General features: G+C 33.6%; 1 protein-coding gene and 1 long non-coding RNA gene across 5 annotated transcripts in view; one reads left to right on the top strand and one right to left on the bottom strand.

Moving 5' to 3' along the window:
- Positions 1-1,588, bottom strand: part of LOC130455801 (uncharacterized) — a 30,189-nt gene extending 28,601 nt beyond the window's left edge. Inside the window, exon 1 of the long non-coding RNA XR_008913931.1 lies at positions 1,085-1,588. This is a non-coding gene — a long non-coding RNA (uncharacterized LOC130455801). The remainder of the gene's footprint in view (positions 1-1,084) is intronic.
- CADM2 (cell adhesion molecule 2) overlaps positions 1-25,445 on the top strand; it is a 1,288,026-nt gene that overhangs the window by 332,798 nt on the left and 929,783 nt on the right. The gene's annotated exons all lie outside the window — the stretch shown is intronic.

The following is a 25,445-nucleotide window of genomic DNA, read 5'->3' as shown; positions in this document are numbered from 1 at the left end:
TTCACTAGCTTAAAATTATACATTTTAAAAAGTAAAAATAATTATAGTATTTCAGATCAATACAGATATGATTTCTTTGTTCCCTGGTAAGTTCCAACTGAGTTTATTCTAAATAATTTTTTTTCTCCACTCCATCATTAAAAAAAAGCAACTTGGTATTTTTTTCTATTTTAGGTAGTTTTGAGAATTATTAGATTAAATGCAACAATCTCATTTTTAAAGAAAATGAGCCTTATTTTCAAAGTTGGAATCTGTAAAATTTTCAAAACTCTCTTGACAGTATAGTGAGAACGATGGTGATTGTTTTCAGTATTGCCTCAAGGGCACTGGCCACATTCAACCCCCGTGAGCTGATTTGGTAGTTTCTAAAGTTAGATGCTTTCCTTGGTGCCTTCATGTTATATACTTTTTAAAAGTGAAGGGAGTGTGTAAGAGAACAAAGTCACAGAGGAGTAATTGAGGATTTGTTCTGTAGTCCTACACTAAATTGTATTCACTTTAGTTATCATATGAGATTCTAACATTTTGGAGAGAGCAAAAGCCTTCTGAATGCATGATTTCATTCATGAATCCCCAGCTTAAATAGAAAGTTTAGGAATCATCATTACGAAAAGTGGCACAATGCTACCCCTCGCCTACAAGCAGAGGCATTGGTTTACTCTTCAGAGCTAAGGTGGCATCAATTCACTTTACCCTATAAAGCAACTGAAACTAGGTTTTGATCCTGAAGTTTATCTCTAAAAACTTATAAATAATATATGTATATAGATATATATTGTATAATAATATATGTAATATAATAATGCATAATAAATGCCCACATATACATAACAGATGTCATATAGATTATACACCAATAAATGTAATTAAAAATGTTGCCCGCTACTTTATTTATTCTTGTAGAGGGTTTTTCTAGCATCAAGTCCTTCCTCTTCAGCAGTTCCTACTTACATGGCTTACAGCACTTTGGCGTTGGCCTCCTTCAAAACAAACACATTCCACGTCTCTTAGCTTGGTGTAACAGGGCTGCTGGCTGACTCATCCCCCAGAAGCCAGACAGATCTGCCGTAAGAACGCTACTTACCCCAAAGTGAAGGGCTGATGTTCGGAACGACGTCCAAGAAGTCTTCCCTTCTTCTTTCCAGGAAGTGGCTCCCCAACATGTTTCCTTTCGATTTACCCGTTTCTCACTTGGTGAGGACAAGCAAGCTTTGCCGTTATGAAATGTGGGAGTCACTTCCATAGACATCACTTCCAAAATGCTTTCACACGCGTCCATGTAGACGTGAAATGGGCATCCAGAATGCATGGATGAAGCTCGTGCTACTGGGGCAAAGTAACACGGGAAGAGATTCTTTGAGGCACAAGTTCTTCTGAGGGAGATGGAAGAAGACACGAGGCTGACAAATGAAGGAATCAGGAAATGCTTCCAGAATGAGAAGATCGTAACTGATCTTGGGGAGAAGTTGGGGCTCAGAAGAGGCACATTGGGGAACCTCTCCCTCAAGAAGCATCCCAGCAATGGCCAAGAGTCTCCATCCAAGCATCCTCTGTGTAGATTACCAGGATGCCATTCTGAGAATGTCTCTTGAGGTTACCTTGGCAACCCCCTGAGCTGGGATTGGGCACTCAGGGGCACAGGAAGTGCAAGAACCCTCCTCTCTATGGCACGGATTCTCATTGGTTATCACACTGATGAAGTCATAGGTTGGAATCAACATATGAAGAGTTAGTTAGGGTTACTGTGGCTGTGTTTACCTCACGTGCATGCGTTTATGCATTTACATGTTTTATCTTCTTTAATTATATAAATATATATATATATATATATATATATATATATATATATATATATATATATATATATATAGTGAGTGTGTGCCACATGTAAGGCATCCAATATCTGTATCTACATATTTCCCACATAGCTATAGCACAGTTTGCCATTTATGAACTTTATACCCTCTTATTTCAGTTTTAGACCTAAGAAAACTGAGATTCAAGTCAATTGCACTGCTCATACAATCCCAGAAGGATGAAGGACTAGAATAAGGACGAGCCATCAGTTTGTTTGATGTCCTTCTGGCCCAAAGTGGAGTCCAGACGAGGCTGCCTCACAAGGTGTTTGTTGTGAAAAGAGGAGCGTAAAACGAGCGGTTTCTGACTCGTGTCTTTTCCATCCCTCCCCTAATTTACTTTATCAGGGAGGGATTAGAGGAGCTGAATTTTTTCAAAGTGCATAAATACATTTCTGAGGGTATTCCCTTCTCTGGAGAGTCTGTATCTCCATCTTTGATGTAGCTAAGAGGAACTCACCTACACTGAATTGGGATTGCTCTTTAAATATGTATAGAAGTCATTTTATCTATGAAAAGGTTGGGTAAATGGCTAATCATGCTGACTACCTTTTCAGTTTTCGTTTATTATAACAAATAGTGTGGCAATAATCTTACCAGCATCCAAGATCTGTGTACTTGACTGAAGGATAATGTCTCTCTTGGGGCCTTTTGAATAAAAAGAGGTAAATACACAGCCAAAAATTTTACAAACTGAAAGGTTTTAAAATAGGCATCGATTGAACTCCCTCAGACTCTCCTTATTTAAATCGAGATGTGAAAACTTTTATTTATGTACCTTTGACTCTTTCAGGTTAAATGATATGGACTAAATTTTCCATTAAAATTGTGTTTCATTAAAAAAGGACAACCTTAATTTTTAGATCACCTTGTAGGATATTAAAAAGGATAAATGTGTAATCTCTATAACAAATATTTGGATGGTTTACTAATGAATATTCAATCTAGTTGAATGCATTTTCTTATCATATTTTAGTTACTTGTGGGCTCTCATTTTGAATTCAGAATGGTGGTATATATGTAGATTTTTGTCCAGCTAAAGCCAATATTTTTTATTCTCTTTCCTCACCTCCATACTTCTGATTCTATACAATCTTCTTGTTTTAGAGGGGTAAAATGATCTGGCAGGGGAGATGAGTCTCTAAAACTGCTGAGGATTTGGAGGGACTTATGCCTCCTTTTTAAATTGAAAATGAAGTTTTGGGTAACAGTTTACTACAATAATTCAAATCTTGGATTTTAAGCCCTCAATTTTTAGACATGAGAAGACAATCTTCAGAATTATTATGCTTTGAGAATTTTTTTCTCCTAACCCAAAACAACATCCATGGTTACAATAATAAAATTTTATCTGCCTTTTAATTGATAAAATAATAAGACAAAAACAAATATTACTAAAATTAAATTATGGCAACATCTACATGCCCATTCTCATCCCTATCCCTTTTAGAAAAAGCCAACTATACTTAGCCAAGACAACAACAAAAACCAATCTAAGGCAAATGATCCTAGTGGTGCCCCTTGCTTTGGTGTTATATCATAAAGAGGGATTAGAAACACAAATCAATTTCATATCTTTTTTTACTTTCAGAATTAAAATCCCTTGCATCAAGAAAGGTTCAATGACTTGTCTAGTGTCATAAAAATAATAAGGGATAGAGCTGAGATTTGAACCAAGACCCCCTAATTCCTCTTGAATAATTATTCCACTTCATCCCAAGTCTGTCATAAAAACCTAGAGGCAGAGAAAATGTGTGAGTTTTTTTTAAAGGCAATGACTATCATTTTTCATTTTTGCCCTTTTTTGCCCTGCTACTGCTCCAGTCACTTGTCCAGTACATGATGACTGGTATGAAGTAAGGAAACCTTTCTTGAATTGAATAACTCTTCAAACCTTTGAGATAATTCCTAGCAAGCAAAAACTAAGGGTGAAATTTTGTGCCCCATTCCACAACTTGATTCCATAATTTATGTGTCGATATATGACCCCAAAATAATCATCATTACACTGCTTTCAAAATGGCCCCATTTAATTATATGGGACTGTTGCTATCTCAGCTACCGGATTTTCAAGCTCTAATTTCTCCATGATTTTATGGCAAAATTGGTCAATGACTCAATTTTGACTCTTGGAAAGGTCTTTTTAAGCATTTTTAAATGTGATAATTTTGTTACATGACTGCTCAAGAGTAATTAACATTTGGTTTACTATCATTTATTATGGTATGATAAACTGTGGGCTGAATAATTCCTGAATCAATGCTTTTTACCTCAAATGATCTAGATTTTTTGAAATTTTATCCATAAATTCTTGAAAGTTAGTGACTTCCCTAGTGTATTTTTTCTTTTTTCTTCTCTCAATTTTATTATAAGAAATGTATATGCCTTAAATTGTTGACTTTGTCATAAGAGCCAAAATAATTCTTTTTCTAATTTTTATTTTGAGTTAGACACTATTTGGAACTATTTTAATTACCTGATTATATTCATTGAAAAGCTGATTGAATGAAGATCTCAGTAACAACATTTGAAGGGTCATCCTAAAGAAGGATCGAAAGAGTTAACCTACTATATTTTTAGAAATGGTCACACTTATAGTGGTATAGTGATTATTTTGGGAAGTTTGATTAAAATATAATATAGGTCTAAGAAGTTGGCACAAGGAACAGAAGTGAGGCAAATTTCAACCAATAAATAAAATGTAATTCACGAAAGTAAGGAAACACATTTTAAAAAGCAAAGTAGCATAAGATTTATGGAACAATTTCAGAATACTGCATAAAGGGATTGGACATTTTTAGTTTACCAAAGAAAAGTCTTAGATGTTATTTTTAAATTATATTCATTTTTGAAAATTCATAGAAGAAAAAGAAGGCTAAAAGGAAACAAAATTTAAGAATTCAAAAGTTGCAAGTTGAATTCCTTATTTATTTAAAAGCAAGGCATGTCTAATGAAAATATGCTATCCTATGTACAGTCCTATGGAAGTGCTCATTTAATTTAAATTTTAATATCAGAATTTTTCAAAATCTCAAATAGATTATATGTAGATATATGTGAAAGACTGAGTTTATCTGTGTACTCTAGGTAATACATGAGAGGAAACAAGCTTAAACTATTAACTGTCAAGGTATACTTTGCATTTTGAAGTAGTTCCTGTGTATTAAGAATTATGAGACATTTATAAGGGACTTGGCAATTTCTGATTACACTTCATAATAGGTAGTTAGCTTTTTGATACTGATTTAAATTCAATTTTACTGGAGGGAGACTAAATTAGTGCTTTTAGTCATATGAAATGATCATTTGATTATTTAGGAGCTGATTATTACATTTTAAATTATTCATTCCCTTGTCCTTCATTCTCTTATTAGAAAAAAATGGAATTTTCAATGAATTTGTGTTTTCTCTACTCTCTATTGCCATGGATAATTGAAAATTAATGGAAATTTATTCCTAATAAAGGTGCCATTCATTATTTTATATGATAGGTATAGAATTTTTGTGCATATTTGAATAAATGTTGTGTACAATCATTCTTATTAGAACAATCATCTAATTTCCTGTCCACATCCATTTCCTAGAACATACATTCTTATCCTAGCAAGTTGTTGTATATTAAGTATTTGAAATGCTCTTAATTTAAACCTAAAAAGTTTTGAAAATGTAATGACAAGTTGTTACATTAAATTTCTTCAGGACTATCAAGATGTTTTCATATAAATTAAAATAATCAATTTTATCATTAAGAAATCAGATAAAATGTTTTTTCTCTTTTATCATTGAAACATATCCCTGAAATCTAAACTTATATTTATAAGCATACATCCTCCCTTTTCCTCCAAGCAGACAAATGCATATGTTAATTTTTAGATAATGTTTGCACAAGTTCACTGATGATAGTTAAATAAAATGTTGCATGAAAACCTGATTCATTGGATTAAATAAAAGAACATCACTTGATAACATCATTTGTTGTATTTAATAACTGCTACTTCCTGATTATTAATGTGTTCAATTACATAGGAAGAATTTTATCTAGTTAAAAGAACAGTGGAAATAAGTTGTTTGAACCTGGGCAGAGGCTTTGTAGAATTATTAAATAGGGTGGTAAAGTCCTTATATGTGGATATATTACACTTTCATCAAAATATCTCTTCGCATTTCTATTTAAACTTTGCTTCCATTTGATTTCTTCAATTGTTCACTTTTCCTATCTTAAGTCATTCCTAAATGATCCTTATAGTGTTATGATTATTTTACCTTTCAATTTATTTTTATTGCCTTATTTGGTTAAGCAATCTCCAACTTTTAATTTCACTTCCTGTGGAAATATTCAGGTATATATTCTAATCATGTTTATTGCTATTTTAATTCAATTTGGTAATTTTGCACTTTATTGGCATTGTTTTTGCTTTTGTTTTGTTTTGTTAGCCAATGCATGAGATATTAAAATATATTGAGAACAAAGTTAAAATCTTTTAGCTCACACAAAGAACTATGTTGAAATTGGAGACTGGGATTATTGACTCTCTTCTGAAATATAACCACAAAGCTTTCTTTTTATTAGCTCAATATTAGTCTCACTAGAAAAAAATATGTCCTTCCAACCCTTTCTTCTCATATTTGGCACTAATATTTTGTTGGGAAAAGAGGAATTAAGGTAATATTTCTAACCTACTTCCATATAAGAGACAAGTTTTCTCTCCTGGCCTCCTCCTAGTTTCCTCAACTTCCTTTAAAACTCAGCTCAAATATCACTTTCTTTAGGAAGGGAACCACACAAGCCTCCCAGGACCTTCCTTTTGATATTATTTTCCATCTGAATCATCTATTTTTTCTCTAATAGTTATTTTTATGTTGTCTCTCTCATTAGATTGTTATCTCTTTGAGAGAAGGGGTTGGTTTTTGTCTTTCTTCATATCCATAACTTGATAGGTGTATAGTCTTCATATAGTTTAGTGCCTGATGAAATACTCATTTTAACTTAAAATTTCCTCTTTTTAGGATGTGTAAAATAATGTCATATTTTCCTAATCTTGATGGCTCAAAATCAAGTGGTGAGCTGGCAGTGATAATAATTTTGAAATGCAAATGTGATTTGTTTCATGTAACATTGGAAAATAAGTTTTTACGTCTTTAGTCTTTTTACTCTTCCCACTTCCCCACAGTGGGAGAAACTATTCTTAATCTATAGTTGAAATTTTAAAAATATATTCATTTAAAGTATTAAACTTTGCATTGTTATCATTCAGTTGAAATGACAAGATGAAGATTTTTTGACTAAATTCAAACTAATTCATCCCCACAAAAATGATATCATATAGGATTATATGCAGCATTGTGACATAATAAAAATCTTATGTACTTTAATTTTATTATTTTACATAGATATTTTGCTAATCTCATATGATAAATCCCTATAGAGGTGTGCAAGGAAATAATTAAAACTATTTAATGAACTGAACAGATTTTGTGATTAATCTATTCATCACTTAATAGCTTTAATTCAGTAATTCAAGTTACTCACCAATAAGGCAATTGAGTTCCCTTCAAAATAAGGAATGTGCTTGCTTTAAAGTTTTACAGTCCTCCTGTTAATACTTCCATCAAATAGGAAAATACCAAGCAAATTGATTGCTTCTGTGACTTTAAAGCCATGATTATGGCCCAATTTAAACATGTCATCAAATATTAATTATCTATAACAACAGAAACTGTATTCACTGACAGTATATTTTTATTTTTATTCTCCAGCTTGATTTTCATTCTCATCCACATAAATATCGCATATACTTCATAGGTATTCTCTCTACTTTCAAAAAGAGGTGATTCATTGACATTTTCAGCCAGGTCAGATCTAGGACCTTAATAAAAGTATCACAAAAAATCACAGAAAGTGTGGACCAGATGTGCTCACTCTTGACAAAATTCCTATTGACTCTTCTCTTTCCCTTTACAACGTCAACATGGAGACTCCTCTTGGCTGTTCTGAAATCTACCCATTAGAGAAATGTTTTGTATCCATATCTCATTGTCATGCTACTGAATATCAGAACTTTGGAGTGATATGTTTTAAAGTATCTTTTTGGATTCACTGATCCCCTCTACTTTATTGATATGAAAAATGACCAAGTTTTGCAAGAGCATGGTATGATGGAAAGAGTATTGACCTGGAGTCAGGAAAATTTTGGTTTGATATTCTGCCTGTGTGGCTGAACATTTGTAAAATTTATTTTTTATTGTATGTAAAATGTAATAATAATAATAAATAGCTAAATAACAATTTAGATTTATCTAGCATTTAAAGTATACTTGGCACTATGATAAGCATTTTATAATTATTAACGTATTTGACCCCCAATAATATAGTCTGAAAGGTAGAAGCTATTATTATTCCCATTTTACAGTCAAGAAGACTGAAGCAAAGACAGGTTAAGTGGCCTGACCAGAGCCACACAGTAATTATTTGAGGCTGAATTGGGGTTGAGATTTTTTAGATTCCAGACATGTGAAAAATCAAATGAGATACCAGGAAGGAAGAACCTTGCAGAATTTTAAATAATATATCATCAGTATTGTAACCATCATCATCTTCATTGTCATTGTTATTATCATTACTCAGTATTTAAACTGATGTTGGGATTTCTTTGTGATAAAACTCTCTGCTAATGTCAATCACTAAGTGTTCTTTAGCTGAGACCTTTATTAGGTATAGAAATAGGAAGGTGGATTGAATGTTTAGTTAACTAATGGCTGACCTTTAACATGTCATCCTGATTCTTATTCTGATCTCTATTTACTTTGCTTCTCATTATTATTATTAATCTAATAATAAAGCATAGTTATAAATATAACCATTGAAAACATGCATCATTTGGGGGATTTTTAAAAAATGTATTTGTCTTAAAGGTTACTTGATTTTTAAAATTAGATTACATTTTACTAAGAACTTCATTCAAGAAAGAAGATATTTTCTACTTTAATAGAAGTATTTTAAGCATTAATTTTAGGTTGAAGTTGAAAGATCTGGGCTCCAAGTGCCCTTTCAACTTTGAGATTCTTTTAAGTAGAAAATGATTCAGTAATAAATTTGTCAACTTATTAATTAATACCATTATCTAAATACTATGTAATATAACTACCATTTATCATGATACATTTTTAATGTGGACTTAAAGAATTAGATAATTTATGGAAATGAGATAGGTGGAAACAAAAATTGAATTATATCCACTCATCTGAATAAAAGTTATTGATATCTTTGCATTGAAATTATAATACTCCTTAAAATAGGATCATACCAAATATTTAATATTTTATTAGCCTTGTCACATGCATTTTTTTTTACTTTGATAAATGACACCGTATATATAATTTTTAGAGTTTCATTAGCATACATAGGGTTCAATGGTCACTATAATGGAGATGTTATATAATCTCATGTTGAATATGTAGAATCTCACAAACTTTAGACAATGCTTTCGAGGAGGAGATCTCTTATGAAAGAAACATTTTAAATCTATAGATGATTCTTATTTAAATTCTAAACAAACTACATTGTTTTTTTGAGGGGAGGTCGTATGTTTTTCTGTTGTTGGTTTTTTTTTTACTAATATATGAGTCACTAAACTGTTTTGTTCCATCACTGCATATTCAGTGTTTTTCAAGGTGTATCTAAGTCATGAAACCTATATTACATATACTCTAGAATCTAAATAAAGTTTTATCAACCCTCAAATATTTTATTTTCCCTCAACTTTCTGTTGCTATTGTTTGTCACAAATATTTCCAAGACCAAACCACATTGCTTTCCTCTTTGATTAATAACAGACCTCCCCATTTCCTTACTAAATATGTCCTCTTATTCTCATTTTATTATTCCTCCTTTCTTCCCACTTTACCTGGGAGAAAAAAATTAATAAAGTTGAAGTTGGATATCTCTACCTTTACGGAAGTGACAATGAAAAAGTACTACTGTAAGAAAAAAGAGATACTATCAGTTCTTTGGACATGTCTGCTTTATCATTAGTCCAGCTACTTCTAAATTCCCAGGTGCAATCATTCTCAATTTCTGAGATAAAAATTTAAAAATATAGCCATGAAAATTAGTCAAAATATTTCAAGAATTTCCACATCCAAGAATTGTAATCATGATTATTAATGCTACTTAATTCCAGATAGGTTTCATCTGTTTCGTGTTCTGGGGGGTTTCCTTTTCTATCAGGAATTTTATATTAATTGTAATATTAAATCTAATACATAAATTTCTAGTTCTTTTTCAAGTCAGTTCATTTTCATTTTTTCATTACATCACTTAGTAATAATAACCTTATTAACTTCTTATTTTGAAATCATTATTCCTGTGTTGTCCATGTAAACAATTAAAAGACTGGAGGAAATGTGTGGAAGAGGGAGAAACACCATAAAACAGAATCAAGAGAAACATGACTTACTGATATATCACTGGACTTGAAATCAGTAAGACTTAGATTCAAATTTTACCTCTGTCGCTTGATTTTCCATAGATTGCAACAGACCCATAAAACAGGATTGCTTGGCTATGTGGAATAGTAAACATTTTCTGGGCTTGAAGTCACGAAGACTTGCATCAAATCTTACTTCACATACTAATTAGGGATGTGACTGGGGAAAAAAAAAATCAGTTAACCTCTCTAAGCACAGTTCTTCTATTTTTGCACGAGGAAGTTGGTTTCAATGACCTCTCAGTTCATCTCCTGTTTTAAGTCCATGCTCCTGTGATTCCCCAGCCCAGTACATCATCATCTGCCTGTTTTAAAACTGGCTAGTCTTCAAGCCGACTGCCAATCCTTCCCGACTCCTAACACCCCAACACTCATACTTATGGCTCTCAGTTATTCCAAGCACATCCCCCTACCACTAGGTTTCTACATTCTTATCACCATTCTCTTCTTTGTTTAGAATCACAAGACTTTGATAAAAAAACTAGTGCAAGTTCCCCTCAAAAAGTTTAGGGCCACCACTAATGCAGGACCACAAATGATAGTGGCATCACTTTTGCGATTTACAGTTTGGGTCTTCTTCCTAGTGGCAAGATGAAAAATCTAGTCCCATAATATTTATCTCACCAGGCAGAATATAAGTCAATTGAAAAAGATAGAGTAAAAATGGTTTCAATCAGTTTGAGGGGTATTCACAGAAAAGGTGAAATTGAATCAACTTTGAGAGCAATGAGGCTTGAATTGCACTCTTCCTCAATTTCAAAGAATCCCTTAGTAATGGGGATGAGTGAGAATTGTGTGGATGTATTGAGTAGAGATTTGGTTTTGAATATGGTCTACATCATTTTAGAAAAATTAAATGCCTTCATATTAATTGCCTGATTTGGGCTCCTATGATATGATCTCCTTTCGGCTTATTTTACTTACTTATCCTTTCTCCATCTCTTTTCTCTTGTGATGTTTACACACAAAAGGCAATATTCACTTGAATTTAAATTTCCTTAGTTGAATATTCAGAAAAGACATTAAAATTCTTAGTGAATATATTTTTACATAACTTTCACACGTTAAAAATATTTTAGCATTATTTTAAGACCACCCATAAAATCCATCACAATAGAATGGCATCCACTAAGAACTACAGAGAAGTCTAAAAACTGTCTGTGCATAAAGAGGCCATCTGGGTTTTGTTGCTTGCCCACTAATATTTAGCTATGTCTTCACACACGACTATCAGAACACTTAGTCTCCATTTAACACGGAGATATATAAACTTGCTATGAAGCTACCAATAAGGAAACAATAAATGCATGATTGCAGAGGAAATCTATGCAAATATGTGCACACATATTACAAGTTTTTAAATCAAACTTATTGTGTGATTATCATTAGTCTGTGGCAAATCAAAGACATTTTCCCACTTGCTCAATGGATAAAAGATATTTACATGCCTGGAAAAACCTGTTAACTAATGAAAATTTGGTCTCATGGTTGACCTATTTTTTTCTGACATTCATAAATAAAGAAAAATTAGCTTTTGTTTCCCAATAATCAATCAACAAATATTTAATGACCATATCCTATGTCCAAGCTAGAGATACAAAAGTATGTAATTCTTCACTCAACTCTTTACAGGCTAATTGATTCAGTAAAAACATACACATTAAAGAAGTTAGATAGTAGTAGGAGGCTGCATGTGAAAGATTTCAAAACAGTGTTTCAAGGTAACTCTCACATTTTGCCAACTTTCAGCCAGGAATTCATGAATAATGCCATTCTAATACTAAAATAAAATTCACAGACCTTGAACTAGTAAACTCAGTTTGGTGCTGTTAATAATACTATAGCATTGACTCTTTGAGAAAGATTTATTGTTCATTATTAAAAGCAATATGTTCTAGTACACTCAGGATTAATGAAAGATGATTGTAAAATCTTTGAATCTACATATGAGTCAAAAAGCAATGGGAAGATGTAAGATGTGTAAAAATGGGCTAATGGATGTTATCAATGATGACAATATATATGAGAAGCTCTATAAAAAACATTTGGACTGATAGAAATAAGATGTACTCACAGTGCTGTAATAACAAAATGGACTAGTGGGTCACCCAAAGGGTCCACCAGCTGAACAACCCAATTGGTATCTCCAAAATACTAAAAGACCAAGAAGACTCCAAAACATTGGGTTGCTCTTCAGCAAAGGATGTATGGATAAATATGCAAAAGAAACCCCAGAGATGATGAGGCATAGACAGGTTGTGTTCTGTTCCAGTGGATGGTTTTGTCACAGAAATGAAACTATGAATCCATCAAAATACTTGCTTTGAATGCAGAACACTTTAATTGCTTTCAGGAACATTTTTTTTAATGTAGGACCTGATCTATTTATTCTCTGTAGGAACTGAAGAGGAAAAAATGATATAAATGGTATGTAATTCAGTCCTAAAGTGTATGGTAAATATTGTATGTACTAATAGGAAATTAGAAAAGAGATTTTAAAAGTATGGAAGAAAATATCTGTATTTATGAAATAGGTGAGCATTGAAGGACCTATTGTAGAGAAACCACTGTGGAATTAGGAATCAGCATAGGAGGCCCTGAAAACAGTGGGATTATTTGAGTGTAAATTAATATCAGGAATATAGAGGTCAGTAAACAAAGTACTGAAAGATAAAATGAAAGCAGATAATGAGAAAAATGGATGGGGAAGACATGGTTGTGGCTTAAAATCACAAAACATGAGATGCCATATTACATTTTTAAGCCTGAGTTTTTAATCTGTGTAGGGCTTGGTTGTGGAAAGACATATTCAATAACTTCTGATAGCCTAATCTTATGATGCTCTATTTGCTACTGATTTGTGAGTCTCAACTAGTGGCATCCTTAAAACCACCATCCACCTCTAAATGGGTGATACGTATCAAAAGCCCTTAACCCTCCAGAAAGATGAGATTCAATTTTTGCAATAAGATTCACCAATTTCTAAATGCTTTAGGGCCAATAACTATTCACAGTGGTATGAAGAAGGAACTCCTGAACATATTTAACCCCTTTTCAAACAACTATACTCCACTGAAAAAGCCAATTGAATCCATTTTATCTATGGTGGGAAACATCACTCTGATTTTTTTTTAAAAAATCTGAATAATATATTCTTTTGCATCATATACAACTTTAGACTAGTATATCAACATATACTGTGTTTATTAACTGCCATTATTGAAATACTAAAACCATAAACACAGCCAAACCACGGAAGAATCCTTTTCCTTTCTATTCTCTACAGCACTTGGACAGCTCATTCCCTTCTCACTTAGTACTTTTATGTGATGATTTTACTCCTAGCACGTCCCTTTTAGCAACCTTCAGAATCTATAGACTATTACTCAAAATCTTTCCTCCCCTGCAGTTCCCAGTTAGCAGCTATTCCTCTCCCTGCAGATTTTCACTCTGCAGTTGCTCTCCAACTCATTCCTATCCTGTTTCATCCACTTGTGTTTTAGGCACTTGTGTTGCCACATCTCAGAGCAGCTCAGAAGGAAAAGATTTGTCATTTTTGATGCTATAAGACAGAGAAAGATTTTACAAAATATATGAAATGAAAGATGAAGATGAACTTAAAAGAACTAAAGCTATAATTCTTCAAAAAAACAAATAATAAAATGAAAAGTACTTTGTCCCTTTACAAAGACGATCATTTCTGCCGACAAAAATAATTGGTAAAGTTCTAGCAAAATATAAAACAATAATTCTCTTAGTTTGATTAATAACACATTTTCCATCTTAACTCTTTTGAACCTAATTTTTGAATGAGTCAATTGTCAATGAAAATCAAGTTATATCTTATATTGAATTTTGAATAATACAAAAACAATCTTTGAATCCTTTATCTTGATGGCTTTCTGACAAGAAGGTAATATTAAAAAAAATTATGGGGTATTAGTTTCTGTGTGTCTTTTTGTGTATACACTCGGGGGAGTGTCTGAGTGTGCATTTCTTTTGTTCCAATGATCTATAGTTCACTTTTTTTTAACCCTTACCTTCCATCTTGGAGTCAATACTGTGTATTGGCTCCAAGGCAGAAGAGTGGTAAGGGCTAGGCAATGGGGGTCAAGTGACTTGCCCAGGGTCACACAGCTGGGAAGTGTCTGAGGCCAGATTTGAACTTAGGACCTCCCGTCTCTAGGGCTAGCTCTCAATCCACTGAGCTACCCAGCTGCCCCCTATAGTTCACTTTTAATTTTTTCTTTGGCTTGTTTTCTTTGAGAGTAAGAATTTAGCCACATTTTAGCTAAATTTCAGAACATAATGAAAATTAACTAATAAAAACATTACTGAAATTGATCATTCTTTATCTTTCTATTTTATTTCATAAAAACCTATATATACTTAGCTGTTATTTGGAGTAGGATTCTTGATGAGTTCAGGTTTATAGGTTCAATTGTTTCTAAGTCAGCTATCTTTATTCTTTTTTTGACCTGTCATAGACCTAATCCTGAAAATATAACTCCAGTCATTTATCTGAAAAATGCATTGCACTGATCACAAGGATAATGAGGGCAAGACTATGTTCAACTTTTTGATTTAAATACAACTGCAATGATAACTCAAACCTTGCTGGACAACAGTGACCTGTGCAGGGCTGTTCATGCTGGCACAGCTATATTTTTGGCTATTTAGTATGATAGCAAGTATTATTTTTGACTTCTTCTGGCCAGTGGTCAATATAACAAAATACTGGGACCAAATGATGCTGGGAATTAAGAGTCTAAGGCCAATGTTCCAACACTTATTTTCCCATACAGATAAGAATGCAATTTATGCATATTATCTAAAATTGCATAACATCTTATAACTGTCTTATATTAACCATCCAACCAAAAGATATATTGGATATATGTGTGTAGGATGTTATATTTATATGCCTGTGTGTATATCTATAAAGACAAAAAGGGAAGAGAGAGACATATATAATACACATATAGACATAGACATATATATATAATGAGAAAGAAAAGAAGGGCTATCTTTTATATATAGACAGAGAGACTCATGTATATTATATTATTAGATCCAATTCCTCTCAATATACTTTGTTATATACAAAATAAATTAATTTTGAAGACAGAGAGATTTCCTCCTTTGATGACTTTTCCTCCCCAAATAGAGAAATTACTTAAGTTATACTGAAATATATGATCCCCCTAATTGGTGTGCACCAATTAAGTTCTGAGATGTGGCAAATTCACTTAACGACATGTCCAACATTCCATGTACTGCTGGAACTTAAGAGTCAAGAGTTATTAGTATTTCTATAAAATCTTAAGTCTAGATTAGCATTAAAATAGAGAGGGGAAAAAGCATATGGGACTATTTTGATGAAATCATATACATGTTTAGGAAATTTGGAGAAATTGAGAATAAACTGCTAGCCTTTTATCTTCCTCTCAATGATCCTACTCTGTTAGACCAACATAAATAGTACTTTGTGGGGAACTGACATTACTTTTGGCAAATCCTATCCACCTCTTAGCGTGGTTCAAACAGAATTAAGTTCCTCAAATAAAGCTGATTCTAGCCCCTTAACTACTAAAATAAAACCAGGTGTGGATTTTAAGAGTCTTAAGACAACAAGATGTAAAACCATGGCATAGTATTCTAACCCCATTGAGGAGGATTTATATTATTTTAACCTTTATTAAAAGAAGAGTGGCAGCAATATCAAAGAACATGAAAAAATAGATGTCTATTGGCCAAATTGTCACAAATAGAGATTTTATCTTGCCATTTCCAACAGAAGTTCTCCCTTCCTTTCTTCCCCTCTCCTCTCATCCCTTTCTCTTTTATTTTTCTTGAGATTGATTCTTCCTCTCTCACCCAGGCTAGAAGTGCAGCTGCTGCACTTGATCCAAATCATAATCAGCAAAGCCTGCTCCATTTCTGATCATCTTCCTTAGGCAGCCTTATGCTATGGCAACCTCGGTCCCAGACCCCCAATTTGAAGTCTCTCCATATTGTTCCCAGTGATTTTTGGCATTTGATTTGTTGAGCAGTTTCTACTTCTGAACTCCAGGTCTACGAGCTTCTATTTTCCAATAGTCAGGGCTAGGGTAACATGGCAATGCGTGCATTGCCACACTTAGTCATGTGTTTATTTTCTTTTTTCTCACCAAACAAATAAATAGTGGATTACTAATTATTCTAAAACTCAATATAGGGAAAACATTTCCTGACCTATGTTTTTATTGCTTTGGAGAACTTCCAGTTAGGAAAATCCTTCTATCACTGCAGATTAACAACTGCTCTGTAATTTATAGTTATAGAAGTGCCTGGTCATTGAAAAGTTCAGTAACTTTCCTAGGATAACATAGTCAGTATGAATCAGAGGTGAGAGTTAATTTTATGAATTCTTCTAATTAACTAAAACCAATCTTAGGATGTTCTAATGTTTGCAAATTTCCCTTGGCTGGGTTAATTAGTTTTAACACGTTTTCGGTAGGACATTATATTACAATTTATACTAAATTAGATCCAATAAAAATTTGGAATGGAATAGCAATTTCTACAATGTTTTTATTACAAAAATATTTAAATACACTAGATATAGTGGATAGAGAACCAAAATCAAAAGAAAGAAGACATAGATTTAATTACTGTCTCTGATATAGATTGGTTCATGTGATCCTAGATGAGTCATTTACTATTTCAGTGCTCTAGACAGCTATCTACAATTATGTGGTACAGAAAAGATGCTATCTTATATTGGTAGAAAATTCCCTCACCTATAATAATAGGTTGAATTTCTATAAAATTATGTATATGCCCATATACATACACATATGCACATATTTACATAAATGACATTTCTCTTTTTACTTATTGTTTTATAATCTAGAAAACTAAAATAAAATTAAATACCAATTCTAAATATATCATTAATCATCTTGAAATAGAAGAAACATGAACATTTTTCACATAATTGTAATCAGGTAGAAGAGAACTTCCTGGACATAAATATCCACTTACGGAATTTTTGTTTATTTTTACTGTAATTAGTGATAATGTGATTCCCAAATATTGAATGATGCTACATTTTCCCAGTCTCTTATCGATTTTAGTAGACTTAAACATTAAAGGACATGTGGAACACACAATATATATAGAAAAATATTAGGAAAATCATATTTCTAATCATATTTGTAAAACTTTGATATAAAGGAGATGTGATCAGTCAGAAACCAGAATATGTGAGGTACTACATGAAGATGGAGCTGAAAGGCTATATAGGAAAACAGATTTTCTTTGTTATTGTAGTGTAAGAAATAATGAAAGAATAGTTTCAGAGAAAACTGGAGAAATTTGGATTTATTGAGTCAGAGTGAGGTAAGCACAATCATAACAATTTTATAGGAATAATACTTTATTTTAAAATAATATTTTAGTAAACCACATGAAAAATAATTTTAACATTTATTTTCCTTAAACATTTGAGTTTCAAATTTTCTCCTCCCATTCAACTCTCTCTGTGTGCAATCATCTAAAACATTTTTCCATATTAGTCATTTTGTGGAGATCTCAAAAGAGAAAAAAATGAAATATAGTATATTTCAGTCTGCATTCAGATTCCATTACTTTCTCAAAGGGTTGATGACATTTTTCTTTTTTGTTCTATGATAAGAATTTATTTAACTGATTAACTTAGAGTATTTTTCCAGGATTACAAAAATCATGTTCTTTCCCTCCCCTACCCACTATTTCCCACTTTTCTTGACAATATTCTTCCATCTTTTTGATAAGCTCTGATTTAAATTCTTCAAGAGCTTGTGGCCAATTTCCATTTTTTGGGAGGTTTGGGTACATTTATTTGTTTGTCCTCTTCTTCTATTTTCTCTATAGTCTGGATTTTTCCTCCATAAAAATTGTCCAGAGTCAAAGTCTTCTTGTTCTTCTTAATGTTGGGAAGATGTTATCTTGGGCATTTTTTGCCATCACTATGCTGGTTTTTCCTTCCCTTTCGAGTCAGAAGTCTGAGTGAGGAAGGCAGGTTCTCTGTGTATGAAGCTAATGAAAGAGGTTTATAAGGAATGAGGTTTTTGCCTGAGGCCACCTCTAGAGGCCCTGGAGCTTCTACTGTTTGTGGCCCTTTTCTGTGTTATCTTAACACCCAAGGTCTGTGCTCTTCTGCCTGTTAGGGTCTGGAGTCTAGCTGCTCTCAGGGATAGGTCTTTGGTGGTCTTAGTCAGCTACTAAGGACCTAGGGGTGCCCCTCGTTCACTCACTGATTCTAGCACTCAGAGTTGGCTCTGAGTCTTAGGCACTGGTCTGTAGGTGGGGTGGGGGACGGTAGATCAGTTTGTGTTTTGGCGGAAGCTATTTCATCCCCTTATAGTGTGGAAATGCCCAAATCCATGTATCTTCATGTATCTGTGCCCTACTCTGGAGACCCCTTGTTCCTATGAATTCAGTTTGTTTTGACCTTTTGAGGTAGGCAATGAGCAGAGATTCCTCCATCATGCTTGTCACAATCACATAAATTACAAGTTGTTCAGCCATTCTCCAGGTAACAGACAACAACTCAATTTCTAACTCATTGCTGTCACAAATAGAACTGCAATTAATATGTTTGTACAAATAGATCTTTTTCCATTTAAAAAAATTATCTTTGATACAAATCTAGTAGTCATACTGTTGGATCACAGGGTATACGCAGTTTTGGAGCCCTTTGGGCATAGTTCCAAATTATTTGCCAGAATAATTGGATCAGTTCACAGTCCCAACAGTTCATTAATGTTCCATTTTTTCCATATCCTCTTCAATATTTTTCATTTTTATTTTCTGTCATATTGGCCAAACTGATAGATATGAATTGTTACCTCAGATAATAAGAAAACTCTCTAAAAACAAGCAACTCTTAAACACTTAAGAACTCCAATCAGTGAATAGCCAACCATTATTCTAGAGAATGAAAGATGAACCATGTTATCTACTTCCTGCCTGAAAGATGATCAAATGCAGTGTGGGATATATAGTGGTATATTTTTTTGGCTTGACTATGCATGTTTGTTACTAGCATACCTTTTAGAGGTAGGAGTTAAAGTGAGGAGAGAAAATATATACTTACTCACTGAAAAAAATTACATAGAATGGAGAGAGCCAGAAATACAGAGAGAGACCATTTATGCTTTTCTAAGGACTAATTTTTAACATCTTTTCTAATTATTGCCTACTGTCCCATGATGATCAACAACACATAAAGAGAATAGAAGCAGACTTAATATGAGCTTTACTTTAATAACCAGAATTCATAACAAGTATTCAGTAGCTTTCCAATCTACTGTGTTCCCAGCAAAACTATAGATTGTGGCAAAGGCATTCACTGATGTATTTCAGCATAAGCAAAAGTATGTCAGAATAATGTTGGGATGGAAGAAGATGATAGATTTAGAGTAGGAAGGATTCTAAGAGATTATAGTCCTATAACATGTATTATTAGCACCCCAAAGTGAGATATTAGCAAACAAGGTCTAATTTGTTTTGTTTTTCTTATCCCAGCCATAAAAGTAAATTTCTTTACTTTGAGTCTTTAGTCTATTTCATTATTCTATGATGCTGCTCACATATGCCCTCCAGTCCTAAGAAAATGGTTTATACTCCATGACCTAACATTTTATCAGCCAGGGTACCATCTTCTAGTGATAAACTTCTGCCAACTTATATTAGGCTGGTGCCTGGGACCATTGGTACAAAGTTTATCACTGATTTTATACTCATCATCTTGTCAGTTCTAGAGGAAGTGCTCTTTGCTTACTCTTGACTGGGGCAGCCTTTGAGAAGCCATGACCATCTTTAGCTAGTGAAGAACCATCGCATTAGGATATCAGAGGAAGAAATCTTAAGACAAATTTAGAAGTTGAACTCTATTCAAACAACATAGTTTTGTATAACTGTGTTTCAGGCTTTTAAAAAAGGGAATAGAATAACAATTAAAAGAAGAATGAAAAATGGCATTTATATTTGTGCAAACAAGTCTTCTCCAGCCTTTATTATTTTTCATTTTTCTTTCATATCAGAAATAGATAGATAAGCAGAATACAGTTCCAGAGTGCAGGCAGTGAAGTGTAGAACTGCCTGGCCCTGTCAAATTGATAGAGTGAAGATGTTCATGAAGATAATGGAAACTTTCTATTCAGTGAGGACTGGAATAAAGAAACCATTTCTAGTCATTCATCAGCATTGCTTGCCTTAGTGCTTGCAGCTAAGACAAGAACTTACACTTTACAATGAAAGTAAAATGAGTACAATGATCTACTTTAGGAAAGGTTAGTTTGTTTTATCATTTAGTATACAGTTATTGTGATAATAGGGGAAACAATGTGAGTCATGACCAGGGTGCCTACAGGTGTATATTCTTTATGTGCTTTCACATGCCCAAAGATGTTTGAAGTAGCTTACCCTGCTAGGCAGGAACTCAGAGCAAGAATATTAGAAAAAGATCATCAGTCTAGTCTGGAAGAGACTCCTGGACATGTTGTTAGTCATAATTTAATGATATTGAAGGATAACTAAAAGAAAATATCTTCTGATTTGTTGTATTCTTAAAAAAGCAAACTCACTATTAGAATAGATCCTATTTGCTCATCACTAAAATATTTTCATTGTTTTTTGCATCACCAAGTCAGTCAAACAGCTCATTCCCTATGATGTACCCAAGGAGAGATCCTAGGAAATACCTCATCATTAACTATTAACTGTTGAGAAATATCTAGGTTGTATAGTGGATAGTGTTGGGCTTTGAAATCAGAAAAAAACCCAAGTTCAGAACTTGATTTCAGCACTTAGTGGCTGTGTGACCCTGGGAAAGGGAATATCACCTAATGCTGTCTGTCTCAGTTTCCTCATGTGTAACATGAGCTGGAGAAGGAAGGAGGAAACCACTTTAGTATCTCTGCTAAGAAAAACCCAAATGGGGTTACAAAGAGTCAGACATAAAAAACTATTGGGGATCCCAGCCTCAGAATCTCCCAGAAGTCTACTATCTTAAATGATTGAAAGTTCTTATTGACACTCTCTCCACCATATCTTTCCCATGTGTCCCCTTCACTGACTCCATGATCGCTTTAGTGTGACTCATCCTCTTTCCCTTGACTTATTAGAATAGTCTTATAACTGGTCTTCTTAGCATCTGCCACATCTCCAATACCTGCTCCACAGAGCTGCCATAGTTATCTCGATTCCATCCTAAAGTGGGGCTCCACCTGTGTCCCTCCCCTGCTCTTGCTTCCAGGATAAAATAATGCTCCTGAGCTTGTTGTTTAAAATCCTTCAGAACTTGAATCAGACCTGAGTCAACAGTTTTTTTGTTTGTTTGTTTCCCCTCCAGAAACTTTAATTTTAACCAAATCGGCTTGCTTTCTGTGCCTTGGAAAAAGCATCTCAGCTCTGTCTATGGGCTTTTGACATTCTCTTCTAAAACTAAAGTAACTCCCTGCTTCATTCTTAGCTCTTAGAATCCTAATTATCCCCATCGCTCAACTCAAGTGCTGCTTCATATGTAAGGGCTTTTCTGACCACTTCAGGGGGGTCCTACATGACCTTGTGTTTGTCTTGTACATATTAGTTCTCATTAATCTATATGAGAGAATAAAACTTTTTGAGGGAAAGGAAAATTCCTATTTTGTTTATCCTGATGCATAATAGATGCTTAATAAGGGGAGAGCTGGGGGACCCAGTGGATTGAGAGCCAGGCCTAGAGAGGGGAGGTCTTGGGTGCAAATCTGGCCTCAGACACTTCCTAGCTGTGTGACCCTGGGCAAGTCATTTGACCCCCATTGCTTAGCTCTTACCACTCTTTTGTCTTAGAATCAATACATAGTATTGAATCTAATAGGGAAGGTAAAGGTTTAACAAATAGATGCTTAATAAGACATGGATCAGTGAGTGATTAAAATCCAAGCACTAAGGTCCTGACTACAGTTCAGCAAGCTTTCAAATTCAAGACAGTTGGAACAACTATGAATTTCTTGAAGACTATTTCATGTCAAAGTAGTCTCATTTTTAATAGCGTTACTAAATGAGGAAAATGCTGTATTGTGTATATCTAAAGCATTTGATTAGAAATTCTTGATATTTTTATAATCAAGATGGTACATTTTACTAATATAATATTTAACTACATATATATACTCATATATAAAAATTAATAAGAAGTGTAATATGGGAAAAACCATTCATGGAAGAAAATAAGATATTTAACAATTTATCTATAACTTGGACCCAGAATTTCCATGTTTTCACAAAATGAAATCTTTGATGAGAATGAGTCATTGCTTGGACCAACTATTTTAAGCTAACTGAAATAAATTATGGGGGACAGTAATTTTCACTCCTGATCTTTCCTATTTTCCCTCTTATTTTCATAAGAAAGTAGTATTTCTTTTATATTCATCACTATTCTTCTCTTTTTCCTTAAATATTACTCTACTCATTTATGATATCCATTATTGTCCCTTCTCCTTTTTAAAATAGATAGCTTTTCTTTGGGGCCTATTTTAAAATTCTTTCTCATTTTTTTCTAAAAAAGAATGTCATATCAGATATTTATTGTGGCATATAGTGGAATCCCTAGGTTTTTCCCTTGAGATAATTTCCTTCATTCTTGATTTCCATTTCTATAATTCTATGAGAATATGACATATTTCAGTGTGTTGTTTAATAATTTTAAATTATTTAATGAGCATATTCAAGAAAATACTTGTTATTAAATAGTAGTTTATTATTCTAATTAACTAATAATCAAATCACTTGGTAATCCTAACTGAGATGGTTATACCTAGAATAGCTAGTTGGATGGAAACCCCCAAAGAAAAATGATAAATTTCTCATTTTTAACCTATAAAGATTATATAATATTTTTAGCCAGCATCTATTCATAGGAAAATTATTTCTTAACAAATTTGTTAATATGATGTAAAACATCTTATTACCTTAGACTTTCCTCTACCCAATACAATGTTCAGAAAGCAGACTAGGAGGTAGAGTCAAGATGGCAGCATAGAGGCAGCAAAAGTTCAGACTTCTGAAAACCCTTCCTTACCGATTACAAACTAAATGGTCCCAGGAGACTGAAAATCAAACCTAACAACAAGACAGAGCCAAGGAACCCTCCTGCTGGACTCAACTTAAAAGGTATGCCCCTGAAAAGCCGGGATTCAAGAACACTCAAGCCTAAGGGGAAGGAAGAAGGAAGGACCCAGGACCTCTCCCACCCTAGAGTGCTAAGCCTCCAGTGGCAGCAGGAAATTCTGAGCAGGTAAAGGCACTGGTCTGGAGGGAGAACCTTGCAGACAAAGCTCTGCCAGGCTCATATCATCAAACAGGCAGTGGGAAAGCAGTTAGAGAAGAGGCACAAAGTACAGAGTGGGGAGACTAGTTGCAGCAGTGGAGACATTCCATATTGCCCCACCCCTCATGAGGTTTTGACCTCAGAGCACATCCAACTCTGCAACTCAGTTGGACTTAATCTCATCAAAGGTTTCAGAGGGCAGGGAAGCTCAAACTCCAACACCCCTCCCTCAAAGACTGTGCTGAGAGATTTGCTGACAAAACTCCAAGGGTGAAGACTGACAGAAAAGCCCAAACCCACAAAAAAAAAATGAGAGGAGCAAATGCACAGTCATCTATAGGGAATAAAGGAGGGGTAAATATGAGCAAACAATATAAAAAGAAAAAATACAATCAATATATCCTATACAGGCAATGAACAAAGAGCAAATGGAACAGAGAAGGATGAAGGAACACCAAGCAAAAACACATAAACTCCAGCAAATTGGATAACGGCTTTGGAAGAACTCAAAATTCAATTCAAAAAGCAATTAAGAGAAACTGAAGACAACTGGAAAAAGAACTTAAAAAGTAAGATGAGTCATCTGGAAACAGAAAATAGTGTCTTGAAAGCCAAAATTTATCAGTTTGACAATGAGGCAAAGGAGATAAAAGAGGAGGCAAAGGAGATAAAAGAGGAGGCAAAGAAAATAAAAGAGGAGGCAAAGAAAATGAAAGATGAGGAAGAGAAGATGAAAGATGAGGCAAAGAAAATGAAAGATGAGGAAGAGAAGATGAAAGATGAGGCAAAGAAAATGAAAGATGAAGCAGAAAAGATGAAAGCTTACCTCCAAAGAAAATCAGAGCAATAGAAGGATGACCAAAAATCCAGGGAAGAGATCCAGTCTTTAATATCAAGAATACAACAACTAGAAGCAAGTGACTTCACAAGGCAGCAGGACACTCTAAAACAAAAACAAAAGAATGAAAAAATTGAGGAAAATATCAAGCATCTCATTCACAAAACAGAAGATTTAGAAAATTGTTCCATGAGAGACAATTTAATAATCATTGGTCTACCAAAAGAACATGACAAAAGAAAAAGACTGGACATCATCCTATAGGAAATTATTCAAGAAAACTGCCCTGATATTGTAGAACAAGAGAGAAAAGTGGAGATTGAAAGAACCCAGAGATCCACAACTGACAACACCCAGGAATGGTATAGCCAAATTCAAAACATATCAGACCAAGGTAAAAATATTATAAGCTGCTAAGAATACATCTCTCAGATAGCATGGAACTACAGTGAGGGTAACACAGGATCTGGCTGCATCTACACTGAAGGAACAAAAGGCATGGAATATGACTTTCTGGAAAGCAAAGGAACTAGATCTACATCCAAGAATCAATTACGCAGCAAAACTGACCATATTCTTACAGTGGAAATTATGGACATTTAAAAAAATAGAAGAATTCAAAACATTTGTAAAGAAAATACCAGACCTGAACAGAAAATTCGATGCCCAAGCACAGAACTCAAGAGAATCATCAAAAGGTAATTAAGAAAGAGGAAATAAAGAAAAACAAAACAAAACAAAAACTTTTTTAAAAGGCCCAATAAATTAAAATTATATGTATCCCTATAAGAAAAGAGGTCATTTGTAACTCTTAAAAAATGTTATTATCACCTGGGCAGCTAGAAGAATTACACTTAGAGGGAATAGTGACAAACTCTGTAGGATGAAATGCCAAGACATAAATATGTAAATAGATATATATG

The sequence above is a fragment of the Monodelphis domestica genome, chromosome 8, assembly GCF_027887165.1.
Source record: "Monodelphis domestica isolate mMonDom1 chromosome 8, mMonDom1.pri, whole genome shotgun sequence".
Classification (NCBI taxonomy): domain Eukaryota; kingdom Metazoa; phylum Chordata; class Mammalia; order Didelphimorphia; family Didelphidae; genus Monodelphis; species Monodelphis domestica.
Note: the sequence above shows the minus strand (reverse complement) of the source record. Positions and strands in the feature narration are given on the sequence as shown.